The sequence below is a fragment of the Vombatus ursinus genome, unplaced genomic scaffold (genome assembly GCF_900497805.2).
Source record: "Vombatus ursinus unplaced genomic scaffold, bare-nosed wombat genome assembly UNPS02014893.1, whole genome shotgun sequence".
Taxonomy (NCBI): Eukaryota; Metazoa; Chordata; class Mammalia; order Diprotodontia; family Vombatidae; genus Vombatus; species Vombatus ursinus.
Window position 1 is genome coordinate 1,697,075 of NW_020954671.1, and position 25,877 is coordinate 1,722,951.

Consider the following 25,877-nt stretch of genomic DNA (forward strand, 5'->3'; position numbering starts at 1 on the left):
GTCTGGAGCATTAGACCTGGAGTTAAGAAGAACCCTACTATCATACTTACTAGCTGTGTGACCCTGGAAAAGTTAGTTTTAGCTTTTTAATGACTTCTTCCCCACTCCCCCCCCATCATTTGGCAGTTTGCCTTTCTCCAGGTAAAGCGGCAGTCTCACAGACAAATGCAAGGAAGGAAAACCATTATGCAGGACATAAGCCATATTTTGCACAGGACTGAAATTCTGGCATATTCCCTTGAATAGAAGGCTTATGGCCATCAGAACAGTAAGCATGGCATAAATCTTTTCCTCTTTTTAAAAAAATTTCTTTTCCCTTGTTGTAGTGGCCTAAGAATTGATTAGATTTCAGTTCTTTATGTCTGTGAAAGGAATGGAAGAAAAAAACAACATCAAAGATGAAAAAATGAGAAAAAAGAGAAAAAATCATGACAATTAATTACCTTTTTTTTTTTTTTTAGGCAATTGGGGTTAAGTAACTTGCCCAGGGTCACACTGCTAGTAAGTGTCTGAGGCCAGATTCGAACTCAGGTCCTCCTGACTCCAGGGCTGGTGCTCTATAATTACCTATTTCTTTTAATCCTGTTTGTCAATAAATATCAAATTGAGCAGTTGTTCTTGTGCTGATATGTAGGAGTTTTCCTTAATGTTGGATGGTATGACTATGTTACTGGGGTAACAATTCTTATGGGCATAACAACTCTTATGCCAAAGGTTAAGGCATAGCAGCAATATATGTGGCCCAGATACTTAGACTAAGGAGATGGCCCTTCACAAGAATGTAAATTTCACTGAGCAAATAGCAGATTATAATTTAGATCAAGTATCCATGTGAACTTTCTGAGTGTTGCCTTTCTGGGACTGATGAAAAGATGATACAACGACAAAAGATAGAACAATAACAATTGGAGGGGAACTTAATATTCTAAGAACACCGTATCTATTATTATTGGTCTACTTGTCATTTCCACTAAACTATAATGGTATTTGCTCATGCTGATTTTAAGTGGGGTATTTTCTTTTATGGCTGGCCAAAGGAAGGGAGAACAGTATTTTCCTTTTTATAATCTCTGGAAGGCTCCTGGAAAGTTATTATCTTGGACTCCAGTGCTTTCTCCAGCTCGTATTCTTAAATTCTAGTCAAATCCATTAGTCAAATGGCAGGAAAACATGCTGTCTAATATTGCAAAGAATTAAGCAAAGGGTATTGGACAAAAGGAGAAAAATGAGGGGAAAAGAAAACAATTGTATAATCATCACAGTTTCTTTCAGTTCATTTTTGGCCTATTTTAAAATGGTCATTTTATTGGAAAGGAAGGCAATTGATTGAGTTGAGAGGGCCTATCTTTTTTGATGATTTGTAGAGAGTGAGTTTGGTGGAAATAAGTATACATTGAGCACTGGCAATTAAAAAAAATTCTGCCACACAAATTGACTCTGTTAATAAATGAGAAAGAAATGGAATATATCACAAAATGTGTAATAAATTTGTTTTTATGTCTCTTCAACTGCTTAACCAATATTCAGAGTCTTTGATGAAATACCAAAGTTCTAGTCCTCTGAGATAATTAGGCAAGAGATAAAAACCCCTGCCATAATAAAGAGAAGTAGTACTATTGATGGACATCTCTCAAATTTTTTTTTATTGTTTTGCCTATGATCCTGAATTTTGACAAGGAACCTAATGGCTGAAAACTATTTGCTAGCTATTTTCATATATCATGAAAATGATCTGAACATTTTAAGGGAACATATTTTAGAGAAGGAGGGTATATGTACACATATATATGTATATAAAATATATACATTAATACATATATATCTTCCCTAAATGTGTTTCAATTATTCTTATGATATATGAAAACAATTCACAATTTTAGCCATTAAGTTCTGTGATAAATATAGCAACTTTGATATAATACACACATGCATACATATGCATATACATACACATATGTGTGTAATATATATGTGTATATATGTGTATATGTACATAATTTACCTCTGTTGTTTCAGTACTTGGTTAACTCCAGACAACTATCTGAAAACACACTCAATTCAACAAAATGCAATGTGGTTCAATGAGTATAAAATGCCATGTTTTATGTACCTCATCATTTACATGTTTACATTTAACCTCCCCATTAAAATCTGGGCTCCTTGAGGGCAGGGATGGTTTTTGCCTTTCTTTGTATCCCAAGTGCTTAGCAGGAAGTAAATGCTTAATTAATGCTTGTTGACTTAACTTGACTGCAATCCAATAAAATAAACAGCCTCACAATAAGATCAAAGGAGAAAGATAATATTACAACTAAATAATTTACCCTGGAAAACTGAGTATTGTCCTAGAGGGAGAAAAATAGAACTTCAATAGAATAGATGACTTTGAAGCACACAAGATGAAAAAAATCAGAGCTGAGGAGAAATTTTAAACTCAAATATAGTAAAAAGAAACCTAGAAAGGTAAATATGTTTAGGTAATTGGAAGAGATAAATTATTTTAATGAATTGTTCAAATTCTAATATGGGGAAAGATATGCGTCTATTCAGAAGCCCACTCTTTTCATGGGTAAGAGGAGTTTAAAAAGACATACACAGGGCCTGGGAGTGTTTTTGTTCTGTTTTGATTATTTTAAGAAAGGAAAAGAAAAAGAGGGAAAAGAAATCCAGTAAGGAAGACATTAGGAAGAACTTACTATTTGTCATAATTGTGAGAGGAATATACAAACATAGAGGATAGGGTGGGGAGGCAGGCATTTCATAAATATCCTTCTTATCTTAATGGTACAAAACAGGGTTAAACATATTACTGAAATATAGAACAACATATAATCAGAGCAATATTTAATGTTTGTGTCTGGGCTGTGCCAAAATAATAAAAAAGATAATGTTACCAAGATTAGTTTATAGATTTAGTATATACCAATCAAACTGCCAAAGGGATACTTTATTGAACCAGACAAAACATAACAAAATTCACTCAAGGATGTAGAAGTACTAGAATATGAAGAAAGATGATGAAAAAAAGTAGGACTGAAGCAAGAATAGGAATTCTATTATTCAAAGTGTGTTATAAAGCAGTGATCATTAAAATTTTTTAAGTGTTAAACAATTTAAAAAGCAGATTAATGGAACAAATTAGACAAGGAAGAATCAGAAATAATTGAACTCAGTAACCCAATATGCGATTAGCTGAAATAATAAATAACCCAGAGAGAGTGTCCTGTTTGACAACTATTGCTGGGAAAACTGGAAAGAAGTCTGGCAAAAATTAGGCACAGATGAATTTATAACATAAACCACAATTCAAAATTAAGATGTTACCTAAATATTAAAGCTACTTTAAAAAATAGAAGAAAAACAGATGATATGCCTTTCACAAGAATGGCTAGGGGGTAAATTCTAAGAAGTGATTCCAAGAAGGTGAATCCTGAAGAAGGATAAGAGGCAATTACAAAAAATGAGGTAGATAATTCTGATTACATGAAATTGAAGAGTTTTGTCTTCAGTAAAACTAATGCAACTAAGACAAGAAAGAAAGCAGGCAACTGGTTTAAAAAAAATCTTTGTATCAAATATCTGTGATAAGGGACTGATATCCAAGACATACAGACAACTGAAGGAAATATGTAAAACTAAAAGCTATTTCTGTAAGCAAAGGATAGGAAAAATCAAATCTCAAAGAATTGCAAATTACTAATCATATAAAAGAATACTCCAAATCACCAATAAGCAAAAGGCAAACCAAAACAACTCACACCCAGCAAATTGACAAAAATGACAAAAGTTGGTAGTAGTCAATGTTGAAGGGATAGTGAAAAGAGAAACACTAATATGCAGTTGGCCAACCTGTGAATTGATCCAACCATTCTAAAAAGTAATTTGGAGCTATGTGAAGAGAGTGACAAAATGTCTGGATCCCTTTGACCTAGAAATTTCTCAAGTAGTTCAAAGACCCATACCAAAATATTTGTAGCAGCATTTTTTTTTTGCATAAGCAATGAATTGGGAAAAAAAACCCAGATGCTCATCAACTAGGGAATGGTTAAATAAATTGTGGTGCATGAATACAATAAAATATTACTGTGTTGTGAGAAATAATGGATATGATGAAAATAGAGAAGTGTTGGAAGACTTATATGAATTGATGCAAAGTGAGGTAAGAAGAACCAAGAAAACAATATACACACTAATCTCAGAAATGTACATGGAAAAACAACAATTAAACAGTACTGTGGATTTATAATGACCAAGCTTGGCCCCAAAGAAGAACTATAAGAAGACACACCCCCTCCATTTCTTTGAAGAAGTGGGTAATATAGTTTTGAAATACTGCATATAATATCAAACCTTTGCTATATGTTGGTTTTGATGAACTTTTTCCCGCTCTTTTCCTTTTTTGTATTATGAAGGATTGCTTTATGGGAGTAGGGGCAAAGGGAAGTTAGACATAGGGAAATGTAAATAATATTAAAACAAAAGATAAAAATAAAATCTTGTTTAAAAATTTAGAATAAATAAAGTCTATTTACTAAATTAACAATCAATTCCTGCTTTCAAATATATGTATTTTATTGGACTATTTGAAATGTAAGAACTTTTATAAGGTGCAATAATTTTATCACTAAGAGATTTAGAAGCTTGACAACTTTCATCCTAGCATGTTTTTAAGTGTATGAGCAAATTCTACCTCCCAAAAGGTATTTAGCTTATGTTGACACTTTGTCCTCCCCTTCCTCCCCCTTAAATAACACCATGGTTCCTTTTCAGGGTCGTAGGCAGAATTCTGACAGTCTTTTTGGTCTGTATTATGATAGCGCTACAAAATTTCCCCCCGCTCGCACAGTTCTAATAAGAGACAATCCCCACAATACAATACAGTTTCTCAGCAGGATAAAAGCTAGTTTCTATAAAGTAATATTCCTCTCTTGAGAAAGTGTAGTTTCTGCCTCTGGCACTGTCAAATTTCCGGGTCATCTCTGCTTGCTGGGTAAACGAATCCTTACCAAAGGAAATTACTCCCTGGAGGGAAAGGAAGACCACAATCACCTCTTGAACTGACATACTGTTCTAGAAAAATGCTTTGAATGGGCCACTGGGCCATCTGTACTGCTGTTGGGCAGTGAAGGTTTTGGTGACCACTGAAAGAAAGATCTCTTAAATGGAAAGAGTCTTTCCAAAGCTCTTGAAAACTGACCACCACAGACATAAGCCACACTTGGACCATTTTCAAGGAGCTGTTACTTGAGGGATTAATATTATGTGGTCCTGACTTTCTCAAGCACCCACACAGAATAATGTCACTTTCAAGGGCAGAAGGAAAGAAAACTGTAGGCATTCACATGTATAGGCTAGATAATCTCTATGGTCCCTTTCAGCAATAAACTTCTATGATTCTAATAATAGGGTAAATAAATCCCATGATAAATCAAAGATGCATTTTCATCTTGTAGAGGGTACACCCTAGACAGGGGAGGAAGGGTGCTTCTTTGCTTTCCCATCTTGTTTACACTCAATAAAAGAAAACAATGTCAGTAAGGTATGTCTATATTTCAGGGTTACTTGCCTACTCACTTCTCAACTTAAAGCCTCCTTTATCTTCTATATCTCCCATGGCCATTTGGGTCTTCTAAGAGAAGCAATGACACATATTTTCTCAAAACTCTCTCTCTCTGTCCCTCTGTCTCTCTGTCTCTGTCTTTCTATCTCTCTGTCTCACTCACTCTCTCTCTCTCTCTCTCTCTCTCTCTCACACACACACACACACACACACTCACACACACACAAGCATTATAAAATTTCCTAAATGTGATCCCTCCTTTCTCCCTATTCAATTTTAAATCCATTGACAGACAGTGTGTACCCAATAGGCATCTATTGACAGACCAGCTCTATGTTCATCTAATTTCATAGTATAGCCAAAATACGATTATTCATCCACTTAGTTTTTTATTACATGGATAATCAGACTAAAATCTTTCAAGTGATTATGGCTATGATTGAGGAGGCTCTATAGCAGGTGGGCACAACCAAAGAGACCCGCAGGCAGTATGCTGTGCAGACCTGTTTTACATCCTCTGCATTTTTCATGGGCTGGACTTGATACAATAAGCATCATATCATCAGCAATCAAGAGTACCTTTGAGGATTTTACCACCTTAGTTCAAACCTTCATTACCTCTTTACTGGGCTACTTCAATGACCTCCTAATACATATCTTTGCTTCAAGTATCTCTACTCTCCAATTCATCTTCCACATGGCAATCAAATGAATACTTCCCAAAGCATGAGTCTAACTATGCCACGCCTTTGTTCAAGAAGATTCAATAGCTCATTTTATCCCTTAGGATAAAATATTAACTCCTCAGTTTGACCTCTGAAGCACTTCACAAACTGGTTCCGTCCCTTAGTTCCATTCTAATTATAAACTACTCCCCATTCCACACTCTATACTCTATACACTCTACCCAGATTTGCCTACTTTTATTGTCTGTAGACAAGATTCTATCTCTTTCTTCTCTGCCTTTGCAAACATTGTCCTCTATTTCTCAAATTGTCTCTCTTCCCACCTCTGCCTCTTGGAAACTTTAGCTTTCTGCAAGGCTCAACTCAGCATCACCTGCTCCAAGAGACTTTTCCTGATTCCTTCAGTTGTTAGTGTCCACCTCCCCACCTTCCCATCCTTTTTTAAAAAATCTATTCTGTATTTGGTCATTTGTGAACAGATCATATCCCCTCCTACTAAAATGTAAGCTTCTTGAGGACAGGAACTATCTCACTTTTGTATTTTGTATTCCCAATGCAGTAGTGGCTGGCACACAATACTATGCTTTTTGATTGATGAATCTATAGGAAATCCCTCTTCTATTTGGATTCTGCACTGGATGTTTTTCATTAGAGTGGTAAGAACCTGTGATAACCATATGTCTTTTTGCTTTAGGTCTCCTTTGATATTAATAACCAAAGACTCATACAACAAAATTATCTCTGTTACATCTTACAATAAATCACTCATGTTTTTAACATACACGTAGCAACACTTTTTTTTTTGGAGGAGAGACTTTAAGGTAACATTTTCCTCTATTGAACCAAATTCTTTTGATAGTCAAAAAACAATAAGAACAATGGGATTTTACTTTCTCTTTAGCTTTCAGATGAGGTCTTCTTTGAAATATTTATGAAAACCTTTGTTCCCTTGTTATACCTTTACCAGCACTTAACACAGTGGCTGGCACATAGAAGGCACTTATTAAATGCTAGTTGATTCACTGACTAGCCAAGTATGTTTTTAAAATATGTGTCGATTATTCTCAGAAAGATTTACAGAGAGTAGAAGGTAGGCATACCTTCCTCCATGGTGACTCTGTAGCTCTTGATGTTTTTTCAACTGCATTTTTCTATGGTAATAGCATCTTTGATTCTTCTCCCCATCCCCAGTTCCCTCACAAGGACATGGTATCATTCTCTCCTTCAGTTGGTCTGAGATTTATCCCTCGATGCCTTCATTTTTGCCCACCTCCAGCAAAGACATCATCTATGTATGCTTAGTCTGGTCTAGTTGATCTTCTTGTCTTTACTTTCTTTAGTATCATTTCTATTTTCTCATATAGCATATCATGATGTCAGAGTCCGGGTGTAGTGGCTCTGCCATCATTGATTGAAAAGAGTTTGCTCAAAAAACCTTTAGCAAATCTTTTTCTCTTTTCATTTGTCTGTTGCCTCCCTTTCTCTTTCAGCCTTAAATCCTCTTTGGATTTAAATTCTCTCTGGATTATTTGGCTCAACTGAGTCTTTTTGGAAATTGGTTTTTCCTTCCATCAATTCTCAGTTTTATGAGGAGATGCTGCCCAGAACTCCTACTAGGCAGCAAGATAGCTTTGGAGAGAATTCTTAACTTGGAGTCTAGAAGATGTGAGTTCAAATCTTGCCTCAGATATTTACTAGCTGTGGAACCCTGAGAAAGTCATTTACCCTCTGTGTGCTTATCTACAAAATGAGGATAATAGTAGCTTCTACTTCACAGGGTTTTAGTGAATATCAAAAGAGGCAATATATGTAAAGCACTTTGCAAGCTTTAAAGCAATTTTATAAATATGGGTTCATCAAATTATTATCTTCCCCTGTCAGATTTTACAAGTGAATTCATATTCTAAATTGGAGAAATTATCTCTCTCCATCCAGCAAGGATCAATCAATCAAACAAGAAGTATTTATTAAACACCTACTATGTGGCAGGCAATATACTAAACCCTGAGGACAAACAGCAACAATAAAAAATTAAGCAGTCCTCTGAAAGAACTTACTTTATATCTGGGAAAACAACATGTATGTATAGAAGTATACAGAGAATAAATACAAGGGAGGAAAAATACTAGCAGTTGGGCATCAGGAAAAGGCTTCATGTAGAAAGCGATGCTTGAGCTGGGTCTTGAAAGAAATGAGGGATCTTATGAGATGGAGATGAAAAGAGATGGTATTCCAGGTGGGGTCCTAGTACAAAGGTATGGAGATGGGAAGAGAGGAGAACAAAATGGAGTGCCATGTGTAAGAACAGAGAGAACAGTTTGGGAAGGAGAATAATATATAATGAGGTTAGAAAGATAGGTTGGGGCCAAGTTATAAAGGACTTAAACCCCTCCTCCCCCCTCCCAAGGTATTTGTATTCTAGAGACCACCTGAGTTTATAGATTAAGAAAGATCAACAGATTCACCCTGATCTATCACCCACCCAAGATTGTTACGTTATTATTTATTAAATAAAGTGGAGAAAATTCTCTTCCCATAAGCTTTCATTCATCTCTCTCTATACATATACTAAACTCCCTAACTTCATAAGCTTAAATAAATATCTACTAGTAAATTTTATTAGTAGTGCAATAAATGAATAAATGAATTCAATAAATGTAGACCTATATAATGAGACTCCAAAGAATGTCTGGAATTTAGGGGAATTGTAGAATCCAAAGGAACAATATGGGCTCTTTTCATTTGGAAAGGATAGAGTTGGGACAGATAGGTGGTACAGTGATAAAGCACTGGACTCTGGAGGTCCTAAGTTCAAATCTGTCCTCAGACACTTAGTAGTTGTGTGACCCTGGTAAGTCACTTAACTTCTATCTGCCTCAATTACCTCATTTGTAAAAAGGGTATCATAATAATAGCACCTCCCTCTGAAGATTGTTGTGGGGATAAAATAAGATAATTTCTAAAAGTATTTCCAAACCATGCAATGCTATATATAAATGCTTTCTATTAGTGCTGAATAAGAGGAAAGAAGACTAAATTAGCTCCATTCTTTGTACTGTACTATATGGTCTCTGAGGTGGTTTTTTTTTTTTTTGCTTCCAAATCTCTCCATTTGGCTATTAAGTCATATGTTTGCTGACTAAAGTACTTCCAGGTTTTTTTTTAGCTTCTTTGTTGTAGAAATTAATTTATATTGGTTAAACTTCAATTATTAATTTATTATGATTGCTGTCAATGTCATTTCTTCTATTTCCCATTTTTTCTTTATCAAAACTTGTTTAAGTAGTTCAGAATTAATCCTCCATCTCAAATTACCAAATATTATGACACTCTGTAACTTGAATAAAGAGGTAGGGAAAGGTGAGAGGGTGAGGAGAAACAGGACAAAGCATGGCTCAAGCTGAAAAAATGAAAGAAGGCAAAGATTTGTTGACTACATGGAAGATTCATGTCTTTATATGATAAACACTTCTTTCTTTGAGAAAGGAATTAACTCTGGAGTTGGTGCACACAAAATCACAAAAAAAAATAGATTAAATTTAATAGACAGGGAGCTAACTCTGAAATACTTGACCCTTTACAGTCATACAGTCATACCACTCACTCATCAGAACTAAAATTGATTAGTAAAAAAAAAATAAAAAGAATAATTAGAAAAAAGGTCTAGCTGGTGTGCATTTGACATAACTTCATCTTGAATTACTTTAACAAATAATTACTGACAAAAATGATATGGCACTAAAATATGGCACTAAATCAGTAAATTAATTTAAGTAACACCACAATTTTTATTATATTTGCATAATCCAAAGATTAATAGTCAATATTTCTCCAATAATATGTCTGTTTTTATTTCTGTAAGAAGTATTTTCTGAGGGATGTTTTATTATAAGATGATGGGAGGAAAAAGAAAGAATGTCTGACTCTGTTAAAGTATGCAGTTATCTTCTTTTAAGTTTTTTTAATTGATATCTCTTTCTTATTCTGTCATCTAGATTTTCTCTTCCTCTTCATTTCTTCAGGAATAAATCTCTTACAAAAAAAAGTATTTTCTAGATGCAATCATACATCTTAAGAGTGTCTCAGTAGCTTAACTCCCAACTATTTGAAATATTTGGTAATTATTTTGAATGGAATTGATTAAGAAATCTTTCAGATTTCGATGGTATTATGTGTCTATACATATAATTTTGGGGGCTTGTTTTATATCTCAAACCTTTATTAAAGTTATTACTGCAGTTAATTTTCAATTGATTATCCAGCATTCTGTAAGTAACCCATCATATCATCTTTCAATGGCAATGATTTTATTTCTTCTTAGCCTGTTTTTCCTTCAATTTATCATGTCATTGCAATAGCTAGCATAAAATAATGGTGAAAATTGATTTTTTTTAACTTACTTTTCATCTTGTTAAAAAGTCATTGGTTTCTCCATTATAGATAATGCTTGCTCTTGTTTTTAAATATATACTAAGATTCTATTCTCCCTCCTTCCACAACCACCATTTTGGGAGGTACCCCAACTATACTTTAACTAATTTTCAGCTGGAATTTCTCCAAACTCCATTTCCTCCTCACCTTTCACTTTGTTTACATGAGATCCTCCCCCAGGGGCCTCTTTTTCTTTTTTTTTTTAATTAGTCAATCCTTTCAATGCTCCCAACCATGCTTCAGCTTTTGCCTTGATTTTCTCCACACTCCTCCTCTCCTCACCTGCCATATTCTCACCCAATCCCCACAATGGTAACCTTCCTCCACTTTCCTAATCCCACCCATGCCCAAGTATTGTCTTCCTTCATTGGAATTACAGGGTAGGAATATTACTTATACTTTTATCCCCAATTCTTAGCATACAGTACATGTTTAATAAGTGCTCTATTTTTCTATCTATCCTTTTTACTTCATTTTTTTCAAAAAAAGATCAATTTATTCCCATGTTTTTTGGAATTTTCAACTTAAATATTTATTGTCTTTTGTCAAAGAGCTTTTTTTACATCTATTGATAAAATAATTTGATTTTTATTGTTTTTGTCTATTATATATTCTATTTTGTTTGAAGTTTTCCTAATGATAAAGTAAACCAATGGTCTTCATTTAAATACAGTCTTGTTTTAGTGAATATTCCTTTAAATATTTTGCTATAGCTCCTTTGCTAATATTTTATTCAACATTTTCCCATCAATATTAACCAGTGACATTGAGCTATAGTTTTCTTTCTCTGTTTCATCTTTCCCTGGTTTAAGTCTGAGATCATGATTTGCAATGATGGTTATTTAGATTCACCTGAGATGTATATAATTCATAAACTCCTCATTTTAATGACTCTATTGTTGTTCAAAATGTTGGGGTGCAAGGTCATCTTGAAAGAATTTGTTCAGGCTGTCTCCCAATTGAGAAAAGGTATTTATGTTGGGTAACACTCCAGGGAGATGCCTCCTGCTTAAGGGAGACTCCCACTAGCCAGCAAAGGCTAGGGATTCTTATAGAGGGAAACCTGCCAAGGGCAGGGAGATGAAGTAACCAGGGACAGTAGTTCAAAGTTTTGGTCATATCTAGACACATCATTATTCCATTGTTCAGTCCAGGGTGGAGGGGTGGAGGAGCCCCAGTTAGTTTCTGTATTTCATTGACCAGGCTACTTGAATCCCATTGTCTCATAAAGTGGTTTTAAGTGGTACTTGAGACAATGGATTTCTCATTGACCAGTCTATTTGAATTTCATCATCTTCCCCCCACCCCCAAGAAGTAGACACCCAAATTCATTTGGAAAAAAAGGCAAGAGTCATGTATTCCTCATCACTATCTTATATACACGTATATACATATATATGAATCTTATAAATTGTGAATATTATCTGACATATCTTATGTATTTATATAAATTCATTCATTCATACACATGAATCTTTATGTTTCAAGTGTATTTTTTGTGAAAATCATGTTTGGAGATTCTGCTTTCTAGTCCCTTCTTCTATTCTTTTCCATTTTGGGAAAGATTACATTCCTTTCACATTCATTAATATCATTGTTAATTTGGCTTTCCCCTTCATTAAATCTTATAATTTTTCCTAACTTTTCCCCCACTTTCCTTCTTTACAAGGGAAAAGAAGGTGGGGAAAGAAATGGAACAAGATCAAGACTAGTAATACTCTATACGAAGGTGGCCTGAACTCTGGTTTTCATTTATTTTTTACCTAGTCCAGACCTTGATTCATACCTTTTCTTTCTCTCTTTTTAATCCCTTTTTTATGATCAGCCCTCCATGGTCAAAGTTTGTTTTTGCTGTAACTATTCTGTCCCTAATTCTCCCCTATTTCTTAATCCTCCATTCCCTTTCTCTTTCTCTGCTTGACTTTAATGTATTTTTACACCACATGCACAAAATTTGTGTGTGTGTGTGTACATGAACACATACAGGCATTCATGCATATGTGTGTATGTGTTTTCAACTGGATAAGGGAGGGTCATGATGTACGTAATCCTCCCTACCAGTTCCATGTCAAATACTTTTCTTCTTATGTTTCTTAATTATAAGAAAGAGTAAATTCCGCCCTCTTCTTCTTATCTTTCATAGTGTTTCTTTTTCCCTCTCTCCTTTTTTTCCTATATTAAAATCAAGAAATCATAATAAAACCACATCCAGACCTTGCATTTGTCTTTCTTTACTCCTTCTTTGATCATGGAAGATAGTGCAATTCTTTGGGAAGAACAATCTCATTTCCCCTTCTTAACAGGTAACCACTTGATCATTACCTTACCTCTTTCTAATCACTTTGTTTATCTTTCTGTGTGACTCTTGTTTCCTGCATTTGTGTTTTAAAGAGTCTCCAAAACTCTGGTTTTCTTAACCAAAATACTTGCAAATCTTCTTTTCTATTCAAGGTCCACATCCCTCTTCTATGATTATACATTTTTTTCAAGATAAATTATTCTTGGGGGGGTGGAGCCAAGATGGTGGAGGGAAAGAAGTGACTGTCTTGAGCTCTCTCCCAAAGCCCTCCAAATACCTAAAAAAATGGCTCTAAACAAATTCTAAAGCATCAGAACCCTCAAAAAGACAGAGCAAAACAAATTTACGGCCTGGATGGTTGATCAGAAAGGTATATCGTGCCAGGCGGAGAGAGGAGTGAGTGCAGCTTCACATGGGCACGAAGGCCTCAGAGGGCTGAATCTCAGGCAGCTGTGGCAGTTTCCAGACTTCTCAACCCCTGAATGCCAAAGACAACTTAGAAGGTCAGTGGGAAAAGTCCGTGACTGCAGTGAGAGAGGAGCTAGGTCTCAGCGGCAAGTCTCCAGCCCTGCCCAGGGCCATGGCTGTTTCCTGAGCTTCTGGCCCACAGACTGAGGGCGAATCTAGTGGCAGATCAGAGGGGGATTGCAGGGATCTCTTTGCCAGTGCTGAGGCAGGAATCTCTTGCTTTACTGGTGCTTGGATCTGGGTCACAGTTCTGAGGGGCGGTCCTGGGGCTAGGAGGAACACTGGTGTGGTGGAGCTTGTCATGATGGTGAAGAGGAAACACCTCGCCCCTTATCATACTACCTTGGAAGAACTGAAAATTTACAGGTCCCTAGAAGTACCTCTGAAAACATCTGTACAAACCCCCAAAGCTTGGGACAGTACACTCTTCACATTGGAATCAGACTTTTACCTTAAGAAAGAGTTTAAAACTCAAGTAATTGGCCAGGATCATGAGTAAGCAGCGCAAAAAGAGTCAGACTATATTATTTTACTTTGGTGACAGAGATCAAAACATACAACCAGAAGAAGACAACAAGGCCAAAGCTCCTACATCCAAACCCTCCAAGAAAAATATGAATCAGTCCCAGGCCTTGGAAGAGCTCAAAAGGGATTTTGAGAAGCAAGTAAGAGAGATAGAGGAAAAACTGAGAGTGATGCAAGAAAATCATGAAAAACAAGTCAACAGCTTGCTAAAGGAGACCCAAAAAAACACTGAAGAAAATAACACCTTAAAAAATAGCCTAATCCAGATGGCAAAAGAGGTCCAAAAAGCCAATTAGGAGAAGAATGTCCTAAAAAGCAAAATTGGACAAATGGAAAAGGAAGTCCAAAAGACTACTGAAGAAAATACTTCCTTAAAAATTAGAATAGAGCAATTGGAAGCTAGTGACTTTATGAGAAATCATGACACTGTAAAACAAATCCAAAAGAATGAAAAATTAGAAAACAATGTGAAATATCTCATTGGAAAAACAACCGACCTGGAAAATAGATCCAGGAGAGAGAATTTAAAAATTATTGGGCTATCTGAAGGCCATGATCAAAAAAAGAGCTTAGACATCATCTTTCAAGAAATGATCAAGTAAAACTGTCCTGATGTTTTAGAACCAGAGGGCAAAATAGAAATTGAAAGAATCCACTGATTTCCTCCTGAAAGAGATCCCCAAAGGAAAACTCTTAGGAATATTGTAGCCAAATTCCAGAGTTCCCAGGTCAAGGAGAAAATATTACAAGCAGCCAGAAAGAAACAATTCAAGTATTGTGGAAACACAATCAAGATAACACAAGATTTAGCTGCTTCTACATTAAGGGACCGCAGGGCATGGAATATAATATTCCGGAGAGCAAAGGAGTTAGAATTACAGCCAAGAATCATCTACCCAGCAAAACTGAGTATAATCCTGCAGGGGAAAAAATGGTCATTCAGTGAAATAGGGGACTTTCAAGCATTCTTGATAGAAAGACCAGAGTTGAATAGAATATTTGATTTTCAAATACAAGACTCAAGTGGAACATGAAGAGGTAAACAGGAAAGAGAAAATCATAAGAGACTTATTAAGGTTGAACTGTTTACATTCCTGCATGGAAAGATGATATTTGTAACTCATGAGACCTTTGTCAGTATTACGGTAGTAGGAGGGGAAAAAATTATATGTATGTACATATAGATATAGATAGAGAGAGAGAGAGAGAGAGAGAGAGAGAGAGAGAGAGGGCACAGGGTGAGTTGAAAATGAAGGGGTCATATCTGGAGAATAAAATTAAGGGGTGAGAGAGGATTATACTAGGAGAAGGAGAAAGGGAGAGGTAGAACAGGGTAAATTATCCCACAAAAAAAAACTGAAAAGAAAAGGCTCTTACAGTGGAGGGGAAACGGAGGAAGGTGGGAGGGAATGAGTGAATCTTATTCTCATAGGATTTGACTTAAGGAGGGAATAACATACACACTCAATTAGGTGTGGAAAATACAGGAAAATGGGGGGGAAGGGGACAAGACAGTAGGGGAATGATAGAGAGGAGGGCAGATTGGGAAAGGGGGTAATCAGAAGCAAATACTTCTGAGGAGGGACAGGGTCAAAAGAAAGAATAGAATAAATGGGGGGTGGGTGGGATAGGATTAAGGGAAATAGAGTTAGTTTTTCACAGCATATCTACTATGGAAGTGTTTTGCATAACTGCACACATATAACCCATATTTAGTAGCTTGCCTTATCAATGAGGGTGAGTGGGGAGGGAGGAAGGAGAAAAAGATTAAAAAAAATAAAAAAAATAAATTATTCTTGGTTAAAAGCCTTTTTGGGGGGGGCGGAAGGCTTTTGGTGTATCATATTCCAAGTTTTCCTTTTCTTATATTCATTGAATGATGGTCTTTTGAGACCTTGCACATCCCAGTTGCATGTATGCATGACCTGTGATGCCAGAAACATTTTTTATCCTTTCCACCACCACCCCCTTGTCTAGGATGTGGGGAATTGAGAAAAAACCCAAGAACCACAGGTGCAAATTAACCAGTCTTCTCAGAGATAATGAGATTAGCTGGTGAGACATTGAGCATAGATGACTTTTTCAAGGAGTTTAGCAAAGGAGGGAAGGAGAGAGTCTGATCATAGCTAATGGTGATGGTAGGATCAAGTAAGCATTTGCCTATTTAATTCTCTGTCACTGAAATGGACTCATCATCTTACATTTCCAGTTACTGAATCCTGCCTCTCCTACCTTTCCTCCAAGGTTTAGATCAGGTGCCACTTCTTCAGAGAAGCCTTCAACCATTTTGACACCTAAAAGTAATCTTTTCCCTCCTCACATCTCTTGGGTCACTCACTTTGAGCTCCCCTATATATTTGTCATATTTTAATTTATATTATATTTATTTGATTATAGATCATATCTTCCCTAATAAACTGTTAGCCCCTGTCATCCACATTCAAATCTTAGAGACGGCTTAACTATGCCCCTCCCCCCATTCCTCATACTATCCCATGTACTGTTCAGTATTTTTGATACTGCCTCCACAACTTTTATCTCATTCACCCCTTCTCTCTGTCTTTACTTGTGTGAAAAGTTTTTTGTAATTTTATCCATAAAGTTCCTGTGTGTATCTTAGAAGGTAGACTCCTAAATATTTTATACTATCTGGAGTTATTTTAAATCATCACCTCTCTCCATTCACATAGTCTCTACCTTAACTGGGGAACTCATCAAGTCTCACCCATACTATTACAAAAGCCTCTTCATCAGTCTCCCCACTTCCAGACTTTCTTCCCTCCAATCCATCCTCCACAAAGCTGCCAAATTAATACTCCTAAAACAGAGATAGATTTGACAATGCTACCTTCCTACTAAAACAAAACAAAACAAAACAAAAAACCCCTCAAGTTTCTCGTTGCCTATGGAATAAAATTCAGAATTCTCAGTCTAGCATTTAAAGCATTGTACAGTGTCTCTCACCTACAATGCATGTTTTGTTTCATAGTATTCTCCCTCACGTATTCTGTTACAGTCAAATTGGCCTTGTAGTTGTTTCTTATGCATTCTATCTATTATGTCTGTCTTTTATATTTTTTAGACTTCCTGTTTTCCTTCAAAGCACAATGAGGGGAGGGACAGCTAGGTGGTGTAGTAGATAGAGGGCCAGCTCTGGAGTCAGGAGGACCTGAGTTCAAATCTAGCCTCAGACATTTGACACTTACTAGCTGTGTGACCCTGGGCAAGTCACCTAACCCCATTGCCTAGCCAAAAAAAAAAAGACAAGAAAAAAAAGCACAATTTGGAGACCACTTAGATCTTCCCAGTTTTTAGGGCTTTCTTTTGTTTGCCCTTCCCTTCCCACCTCACTGTTGTGGTCTAGGAGTGCTGGGAACCACACAAGGGCAAAAGGCCCTCAAAAGAATTTGACCACTCAAGCCTTCTTTCAGAGACAAGGTTTATTGTTTCACCAATAGAAGTTGGAGGGATTTTAAGAACCTGCACTTTTGTGATGCTTGTGTTGACAAGTGGGCCAGATTTTAAGAATTTAAGCATTTGGTAGATGAGACTGACATTTTTTATAGGGAAAAAGAAAAGATTGTGGGAAGATTTGGATGGAATCAAGGAGTGGCTAATAGGCTGGGGTGACCAGGAGGTAACTGAGAAGGGGTTTAGCTGGGATTAAGGGTTGGAAATAGTTTGGGGTGGTCTAGAGGTAACAGACAATGAAGAGCTGGGCTGAGTTAGAGGTAACAGAGAATTGAAGACCAGAGCCACAATAAAAGGACAGTTGAAAGGATTATCCTGGGATGAGCTGATGCCTCAGGTGAAGGCCGGGGACTGGGCCATGTGAGAAAGTTCAGGGGCCTTTCCTTTTTGAAGTCCAGATCCCAAAGACATGGTCTTTTCCTTTTAGGGGTTCAGATCCCAACCCCACCATCACCAGTGAAGCTTCACTGGTATAGAAAATGCCTGGTGAGTCCTGTTATCAACGCACCAATTCTTCAACTTATCTTAGAGAGTCACCTGGTTAACCAAGAGATCATGACTTACTCTGGGTACTACAGTAGGTAAGTGCAAGAGGCCACACTTGAATCTAGGTCTTCCTGAATTTAGGTTACTTCTCTACCCACTATTACCCCTCCTTTTATATTTAGTTACCTGCATCCATATTGTATTTCTCCAGAACAATATAAGCTCCTTGAAGGCAGAGACTATTGGTTTTCTGTTTTTGTATCTTCAGCACCCAGAACAGTGCCTTGTATGAAGTGGTACTTAATAAAAATTTGTGGAATTGGATTGACTAGGGGTGGTGGTGGTGGTATTATTATCCATGTTTGTATCTCCTACTATCCTAGCAGATTGACTTCTGCACAATAAGTGATCAATAAATGTTTGTTGAATAGAAACATTCTGGCTCCATTGCCAGGATGGTGGAGAAAATTGCTTTTGGTTTTTGTTTTTACAAAGGGACCTTTACAAAGAATAATAATATTTTGAACCTGTAATAGACCTCCAATTACACTTCGTTTCCAAAACTGAGGTTCCCAGAAGCCAAATGGATTGACTAAGGCAGCATAATTATGTATTAGTATGGCATAGCATAGTATAGTATATATTTATGATATATTTATGGTTTAGTCATTTAGACGTGTCTAATTCTATGTTTGGAGTCATTTTTTAAAGGGATTAGGAGGGATTTGGGGGAGAGCTCAGGTGATTCCCTGCCTTTACTTTGCCATTTTGGCTTTGCCTCCATTGTGTCCAACTCTTTGTGACACTTTTTTGGAATTTTCTTGGCAAGGATACTAGAGTGGTTTGCCATTTTCTTCTCCAGCTCATTTTACAGATGAGGAAACTGAGGCAAACAGGCTTAAGTGACTGGTCCAGGGTTACACAGCTAGTAAGTGTCAGAGGCCAGATTTGAAATCAGGTCTTCCTAACTCCAGGACTAGTGCTCTACCCACTGTGCCATCTAGCTAACATTTAATTAAATAATGACAACATTAAATTAAAAAATTTGATAGCACTTACTGTGTGCCAGGCACTATGCTAAACACTTTACAAATACTATCTTATTTGATTCTCACAACAACCCTGGGAGGTAGGTGCTATTATTATCCTTATTTTACAAATGGCAAAACTAATGTTAAGTGACTTGCTTAGGGTCATATTAAGTATCTGAGGCTATATGTGAATTCAGGTCTTCCCAACTCCAGGCCTGGCACTCTATCCACTGTGCCACCTAGCTATACATAATACAATATAGTATGGAGTAGTATAGTATAGTATGTTATGGTGTGGTATGGTATAATAAAAAATATACTAAATATAGTATAGTATTTTGTAGTATAACATAGTATAGTATGGCAATATAGAATATTATAACACTTTCCACTCTACTATGCTACATGTCAATAGTCATTAAACATTTATTAAGCACCTACTCTGTGCCAAGCACTGTGCTGAGTGCTGGGGATAAGAAAGAGAGACAGAGAGACAGAGAGAGACAGAGAGACAGAGACAGAGAGACAGAGAGACAGATAGAGAGACATAGAGACAGAACACAACATACAAAAGAAAGTTGAAAAGGGAGAAGGTCACAGGGAGGTATCCAGGACAGGCAGGGGTATAGTGGAGAAAGCATAGAAGTCTAAAAGTAGTGTAACCATATGGGAAATGAGGAAAGGACTGTTTTGGTCCCTCTCCTTAAATGGAGATATTGGCATTCATGACTTTGCTCTTTAATCCAAGGTGCACCAGGGTAGTGAATAACAAGGCTGATTCTATCTTGCAGGATGATAAGGTTTCTCAATGATGAAGTTCCTGGGTCATGGTGAAAAAGTGGCACCCTATAGGTCATACCATGTAGACAGTTGACATGTGAGGGCTCCATTTTGTCAAAGACATCATAAATCAATGGAGAAATTTCTGTTATCTTCAGTTAGCTGGTTCCCCTTTTAACTAGACTAATCCTCCTCCCCATAATCCCATCTGGGCTCTAATAGAAATAACAATGATTTAATGGGGGCCTGGGGACTGAATTTAAAGTCCCAGGAAGAGCCGTCACACAAATCTAAGCTTTGTCATTACTTACCTTTGCAATCTTGGGCATGTATCACTTGATGTCTAAAAGACTATTTTATGGAGAACTCACGCAAGGCAAGCACTCACATGAAGATCAGAAGAGGTGATACAAGGACACTCTCAAGGTATCTCTGGAGAACTTTGGAATTGATTGTAACATAGGAGACACAGGCAAAAGCATGTCGTGTGCACATCAAAGAAAGTGCTGTGCTCTGTGAGGGAAGTAGAATTGCAGTAGCTCAAAAAGAAACATGAAATGCACAAATTTAGAGACATGTCCACTCTAAATGTTCATGTGGACTATTCATGCCTGACCTGTGGTAGACCAGCTTTGTATTGGTCTGATCAGTCACAGTTGGACACACTGTACCTTGATTCCAACATAGTGATGTTTTTAATTTTGATGCTCTTCAAGAATGAAGGACAACAACCAACCAATCATCTTAATCTCTATGGTTCTCCAGAGTCCTTGTCTATAAAATGAAAAGGTTGGGCTTGAATATTCCTAAGATACCATAAAGTTCTCTATCTATAATCCGATGACTTCCAAGGTTCATCTCAGCTCTAAGTACTATGATTTTAATGGGTCAAGGATGCTGCAACTTTGATTTGAGGAAGAAGTACTAAGGATACTTCAGAAGTTCAATGTATGCAGATGTCCTCTCTCTCCATGTAATTTCAGAAATTTCAGAAGCAGTAGAAATATTGCTCTTTTACTTTGGACTAGAATTTAAAAAATCATTTTTAATAATATAAAGCCCTTATAATAAGGGATTAAAATGACAAAATTACCAAAAATAAATACTGATTCATTCTACCTTTGCATTTACCAGGGCAGCAATCTTGGATCAAAAAAACATCCTGACGGAAGGTAGGCATTCCACTAGACCTCAGAAACACCAATTTCCTAATAGGTTCTGCTTTTTATATTTTATTTATTTATATAAATGTATGTATTGTTTTATATAATATATATTATATATGTATGTATATATTATATTCCTCTGGGTCAACCAAATCTTGAAGACAACCTCTTGGCCTCCTAAAAGGGAAACACTACCCTAGTCTGTGTAAAATGGATTTTTTTTAAATACACAAACCCCACTACTCATCAGAGAGGATTTTATTTAGGAATAAAAATGATTTAGGAATTAGGCAATAATTTCATTTCCTTTACTGTTGGGATAGTGGCATGGATAGGGTAGAAGAATAATGAAGACTCTATGTTCTGATCCTTCAAAGAGATGGGGGATGAATTGAAGTAGAGCATATGAATTGATGCAGGTTATATTACCCTATAAGAAATCTTTTCCTTTTTTTTTTGTCTACCACATTGTAAATTTTTCTTCCAATTGATAAACATTTACTTACTCTCCCTCTCATATCCTTCCCCCAAAACATTGAGAAAGGAGAAATAAAAAAAAATTATAACAATATGCATAGTCAATAAAAACAAAATTCCCACATTGTCACTTACAAAAGTATGTCTCTGCATTTTATCTCTTTTACTGGTCTATAAGGAGGTAGGTAGCATTCCTCATCATTGGTCTTCATTACAATTATTAAAGTTAAATTTTTTAAAGTCATTCATTTAAAAATATTGTTGTTATTGTATAAATTGTTTTCCTGGGTCTTATCACTTCACTTTACATCAGTTCGTACAAGTCTTTCCAGGTTTCTCAAAAGAAAATATCAATATTTAACTTTCAATAAAGATATAAATATTTAAATTTAAATATTAACATTTACTTTTTTCATTTACTTTTTTAATTTATGTAATAAAATAAGCATTTTCATAACATAGTACATTAAAAAAGGTGATTGCACATGAAACTGCAAAATATACCATGCACAACTTTCTATTCCTTTCAAATATACTACAAAATTATCATGTAAATTTCTTTTTTTTCTTCTCTCCCCCCACCCTTGAGATGGCTACAATTAGACACAAATAGGTATGTATGTGTAAAATTATTCTATACATACTTCTATTTATCAGTTCTTTCTCTCGATGCAGATAGCGTCTTTCTTCATATGTCCTTTATAGTTAACTTGGGTATTTGTAATAGTCAAAATAATTTATTTGTTCCAAGTTATTCTTAAAACAATATCACTATTGCTGTAGACAATATTCTTCTGGTTCTGCTCATTTCTCTCTTCATTATTTCATGCAAGTCTTTCCATGTTTTTCTAAAATTATTGAGCTCATCATTTCTTATAGCACAGTAGTATTCCATCATAATCATATACCACAACTTGTTCAGCCATTCCCCAATTCATGGGCATGCTTGCAATTTCTACTTTTTTGTCACCACAAAGAGAGCTGATACAAACATTTTAGAGAATACAGGTTCTTTTCTCTTTTCCCTAGTTATCTTTGGAAATAGACTAAGCAGTGGTATTGATGGGTCAAAGGATATAAATAGTTTAATAACTCTTTGGGCATAATTCCAGATTGTTCTTCAAATTGTTGGATCAGTTCACAATTCCACCAACAATGAATTAGTGTCCCAATTTTTCCATATCCCCTCCAACATTTATTACTTTCCCCTTCTATCATTTTACCATCAATCTGGTAGGTATAAAATGATATCTCAAGGTTGTTTTAATTTGCATTTCTCTAATCAATAATGATTTAGAGCATGATTTTATTGCTACTAACCCTAGAAAGAACATTATCATTTTTTGGGAGGGCAAAAAAAATAATAGAATTAGAGAGTTTATTTTCGTGAAGTTTTTGGCTATAATATGAGGTTCTTGATTTTAGTTGTTTTTATGCATGCCATATAGAATTGTAACTAGAAAGGTAGATGTTTGATTTGGAAAATACTGCTCCTTTGAAAATGCTATTGTCATGGTGGGAAATGTTTCCTCTTCTAGAATAGTGGTAATTTCTCCCCTTATAGATGAGAGATGCTTGCAACCTAAAGAATAGGTACAAGGATGAGAGGCTATCAGCAAACTCTTTTCATCCCTCCTCACATCTAAGTCCCAGGATTTGCAACTTGCTATGTGTGTGATATAACCCCACCAAGTGTTGGTGTCTATATAGAACATATAAGCTTGTAAGACCTCCTTGGGCATTCTTATAGGATTTTTCTTGAGTGGGGAGGGTTAAATCCCTGAATCATTCACTGGGGTGCTTTCTCCACATGTAGTAGAGGAAGACTGGGGATCTTTTTATAAGTTATCAATGCTTAAAGCTTACTGAATGACTGGGTATAAAGATACCAATCTATAAGGAGGAGGAATAGCATTTTTAATAAAACCCCAAATCCATTCCTAGGTAAAAATTTTGGGTCCCTTCCTACCTCATGGTTTTTTTTTAAATAACAAGTAATAAAAGATATTATTAGCCGCATGTTCTATGAAAATTTATTGCTGTAAATAGCAGTCTTTCTCACCCCTGCAGCTTGCAAAGGAGAAGCTAGAATTCCTTTTGGAAAGAATGTTGCCCCAATTTAACACTTATCTAGCATTAATGTGGTGGTAGTCAAGACAGATTATGGAGTACAAGCCAATAAATGCTAGAATTCATGGAAATTTTTAAGTTTTATTTTTTAAAAACATTTTTAAAATAAAAAATTTTAAAAAACATTATTTTTAAATTTAAGTATTTATTAATTATTTACTATGCTCTATACTGGGCCTAAAGGACATAAAAATATAAATAAAACTTCATCTTTGCCTTCATGGAGCTTTTAATCCAGAGTGATGATTAGATATATACACAAACAAATATAATAGAAAATAGAATCTGACAAGCACTTAAATGTAAAGTACTTTGAAATTCTGATTTGCCACATCAATTCAATTAAATCAATGCACTATATCATAATTGCTTTCTATTTGTATGATATTTACTGAAGCAGCCAGTAGAGCAGAGTCAGGAAGACCGGAATTCAAATTTGGCCTCAGAAACTAACTAGCTTTGTGACCCTTAACTTCTGTTTACCTCAATTTTCTCAACTGTAAAATGGGGATAATCATTGTACCTACTTCACAGGGTAACTGTTGTGAGAATCACATGAACTGTGCTTAGCACAGCGCCTGGCATGTAGTAGGCAGCAGATAAATATTTTTTTCCCCTTCCCTCCCCTCCTACCCAACCTATGTCCTCTAAACCTTTTTGTTGCATTCAAAATTCACAAGGAAGTATTCAGTTCTAAAAAATTAGTTATGCACAAGTTTTTTTGTTCAGTTTGTTTATTTGTTCATGTCACCATTAGAAATACATTCTAGAAAACAAGAATTGGCAACAAAGCAGAATTCAGTACAGGAAATGAATGTTTTACTAACTTAAAAAAATTCATTTTAGGATCAGTGGTTTTGGATATGGTCTATAATAATATCTAGCGATGCTGCTCTACCAGTACATAGACACAGGGTAGATGGTTCTAATAACTGGTAATAAAGAAAGAACATTACAGAGACAAATCCATGTGAGACCCACATTACACCAGCAGCAGAGGGTACTCACTTATGAGGACTCACAATTTTTGTTGCTCTGGCTAGTTTAACTGACAGAACAAATAAAAATAATGTAAATTCCATTTCAGAGAATAAGAGGAAGAAGCTATAAGTATATGCAAGCATAAGCATAAATCAAAGTTAGTTTTAGACTCTGATTTAAATCTGTCAATTTATGTTCCTTTTTTGTCTCGTTCAATATACTGGGGTAGGTAAGTGTGTTGTAGACATTTGAACCTTTCTTGTCCCTCTACTAATTTTTCCTTAGTTATTTGATTTAATCTGGGTTTTATTCTGTATTAATCCTCTCAGACTTACTTTGCCTTTCAGATGTTCTCTTTGAGGCATAGTCTCATCTGGATGTGCTTAGAGTTAAATGCAAATCCTTCATGAATTTAATGGGAAGTATAGGGGGCAGTCCATTAAAACAGGCAATGAGGTTACAAATCGGGGCCTGTTTTTAAAAGGCTGCTAGATGTAACTTTTCGACTAAGTTTTGTCCTTTAAAAGGTTATGATTTAGTCTATCTGCTCTATATATTTGTTCCAGGCATATAGGAATATGCCTTAAAGAATATTCAGTCCCTAAAATGATCCAAAGGGTATAGCAGAAACAAAAAAAGAAGGTAAGATAGTATGAAAACTTCAGAAACATCAATATTTGTAAAATTTGTGTTTTTGGTAAGTGTAGCAGGGGCCTCTGGAAACTGGTCAAGGCCTATATATAAATTAATTCTTTGCACCATTACGATTCTTCATCTAGCCCCATCACTGCTAGAACTAGCACAATCAGCTTCCATTTCAGATACTTGTCAAAGAAAAGAGATCTGATGTCTTTACTGAAAAACTGGATATAAATCACGGAGTCTTTGAAGTCTATAGTGGCTTAATGTTCAAAACTTGTTTCCTAAAGATGAAGGTTCAAACGCAGCTTGGGTCAGAGGTTAAGGGAGTTGGACACTTCACTCAACAGAGAAGGGTTTTGAAGGTTGTAGCTGAGGCTGGGCTTCATGGAGAAGCCTGAACACAAAGGAAGCCTGGCTCCACACTCAAGTTATCAGCCTCCAGGTTCCCTAAGCTCTAATGTTCATTAAATCCTCCTCCCTTACTAAAGAAGAAAAATTTACAACCACTAAAAAAGTAAATCCTACCTTTGTTCTGCCTCAAACTAGGTCAGCCTTCTACTTCCTGCTGTCAGTTTTCTGCAGTGAGTGCTGCACAATGAGTCATAGGTATTTATAAAACCAGGCTTGATTAAAATTTTCATTTTTCCCCCATAAAGGCTTCACTGTCTCTTATTCAGGGAGAGATTGAGTTGGCAGGTGTTTCTCTTGGAAGAAACTGAAGTGAAGCCAGGAGATGCAAGGTTT